Source organism: Hordeum vulgare, chromosome 4H, assembly GCF_904849725.1.
Source record: "Hordeum vulgare subsp. vulgare chromosome 4H, MorexV3_pseudomolecules_assembly, whole genome shotgun sequence".
In the NCBI taxonomy this organism is placed as follows: Eukaryota; Viridiplantae; Streptophyta; class Magnoliopsida; order Poales; family Poaceae; genus Hordeum; species Hordeum vulgare.
This window is the reverse complement of record NC_058521.1, coordinates 551,925,169-551,927,412: the sequence shown is the minus strand read 5'-3', so window position 1 is coordinate 551,927,412 and position 2,244 is coordinate 551,925,169. Positions and strand designations below refer to the sequence as shown.

The 2,244-nt window shown below is 50.8% G+C and overlaps 1 long non-coding RNA gene across 1 annotated transcript; it reads left to right on the top strand.

Annotated features, from left to right (window-relative positions):
• The first annotated feature begins 736 nt into the window (after nucleotides 1-736).
• LOC123446956 lies at nucleotides 737-1,379 on the top strand. Its single transcript, XR_006631459.1, has one exon. It is a non-coding gene; the product is annotated as an uncharacterized LOC123446956 (long non-coding RNA).
• The last annotated feature ends 865 nt before the right edge of the window (nucleotides 1,380-2,244 follow it).

The following is a 2,244-nucleotide window of genomic DNA, read 5'->3' as shown; positions in this document are numbered from 1 at the left end:
CCGAGACTTCTGCCGAGTGCTTGCACCGGCAGTTGTCTTTATACATATTGTCTTTGCTTTCGTCAGGTCTGTAAATAATATGACCGACTGCGAGCAGTTGTGGCACTCGGAGTGCATTTACTGTAAGAGTCCCCGAGAGTAATTTGTACTCAGGTCGGGTAGTATTGGCCTCGTAGGCGTAGGTGGTAACATGCATCTCAATAGGGTGGGCCTGCTCGAGTTGCATGCCAGTGGGGTCACTCTTAGTGAACCCACTGGGTGTAGTCCCCGAGACCGTTGTCGACTGCTTGCGTCGGCAGGGGTCTGAAGAACTTAGACTTTTATTGCTGAATTATCTGATTGTCTCTTGGTGTTGGCTGGCAGAAAACTTGTGAAATGGGGACCGCATATGAGACTTTGAGGGCGGAGAAGATTCAGTTTGCTGGTGAGCGGGATGCGGCACTGCTTGCAATAGATGGCATGAAGGTGGTGCTGGCGGAGCGAGAGAAGTCGTTGGAGCAGGCTCGTGAAGCGAACAAAATGCTGACCGAGGAAGTTGAAAAGATGGGGAAACAAAGGACTGCTTTGATGGGACAAATGGACGTGCTGAACAAACGGTGCAGAGCGTAGGAGAAGTACGTCATCGACTGGGCTCGGCAGATGATGACGCGTCTGGCTGGTAAGTCCTGCTTTTTCCGAGTGCTTGTGTTATGCGCGTCACACTCGGCGCTTATTGTTTGCTTGTCCTGTTGTCGCAGATTTTTGCTTTGATGCTGAAGCTGAAGCAGCTGATGTGGAGCAGTCGGTTCTCGAGAACGTTCCACTCGGCGAGGACGCCAATCGGGATCTGCTCCGGGCGCACATCCGCGTGGGCAAAGTTGGCCCTTTCATCGGTCGACTGAGAGAAGTCGTCGGCCGAATCGACAAGGAGCTTTGGCCAGAAGATGAGTCGCGACAGGAGATGGAGAACCTGATGGCTCGACTGGAGGAGATTCCGAACCGAGTGCAGTCGTGGAAGAAATCTGCAGCTCGTTGTGGTGCAGATGTTGCTCTGTCCCTGGTCCGAGTCCATTGCAAGGAGGTGCGCGAGGAAAAGCTGAAGACATTGAAGGTGGCCAACACGAAGAAACTTCGATTCGAAGACTTCATGGAAACCTTCCTTGAAAGTGCCACCCGCATCGCCGACGGTATTGATCTGGACACGTTCGTAGAGCCCTCCAGTCCTGGCGCCGATCCAAACAACGCGTAAGAAAACATTATCCTCGGTATGCCGAGTGTCGCTGTGTAAGAAACTTTGGCCACTACTGTTGGCCGTTACATTCTCGTTTCGGTGTGGGTAAGCTTGATCCACACCGAGGCACTATCTTTGGTTGAACTCCGAATCGAATCTTTTGCTCTTCTGTTGCAATTTTGACTCGAGTTTTTGTTTGGCGTTTCTTGGTGAAGCCAAAGGCAAGTATTCGGAACATGTCAGTTGTCTTGACATCTGCATGAGCCTCAATGAGGGTCTGCAACTCATGAAGTTGTCAGTTGATTACCCGAGTGTACCTGTAGGATACAGTCGAAGGCATGTGGGTGCTTAGGCGATTCTGCATCGCATCTAAGTCCCCGAGTGTGGTGTTAAGTGCACACCCGAAGAAAGTTAATACTTAGGCAATTCGTGATCGCAGCTAAGTCCCCGAGTATGACGGTAAGCGCACACTCGGAGAAAGTTGATACTTAGGCGATTCTGGATCGCATCTAAGTCCCCGAGTATGACGGTAAGCGCACACTCGGAGAAAGTTAATACTTAGGCGATTCTGGATCGCAGCTAAGTCCCCGAGTATGACGGTAAGCGCACACTCGGAGAAAGTTAATATTTAGGCGATTCTGGATCGCATCTAAGTCCCCGAGTATGACGGTAAGCGCACACTCGGAGAAAGTTAATACTTAGGCGATTCTGGATCGCAGCTAAGCCTCCGAGTGCGACGTTAAGTGCACACTCGGAGAAAGTTAATACTTAGGCGATTCTGGATCGCAGCTAAGCCCCCCGAGTGTGACGTTTAGTGCACATTCGGAGAAATGTATTACTTAGGTGATTCTTGATCACAGCTAAGTCCCCGAGTGCGACGTTTAGTGCACACTCGGAGGAAGTTAGAACTTAGACGATTCTGGATCGCAGCTAAGTCCCCGAGTGCGACGTTTAGTGCACACTCGGAGAAATGTATTACTTAGGTGATTCTTGATCACAGCTAAGTCCCCGAGTGCGACGTTTAGTGCACACTC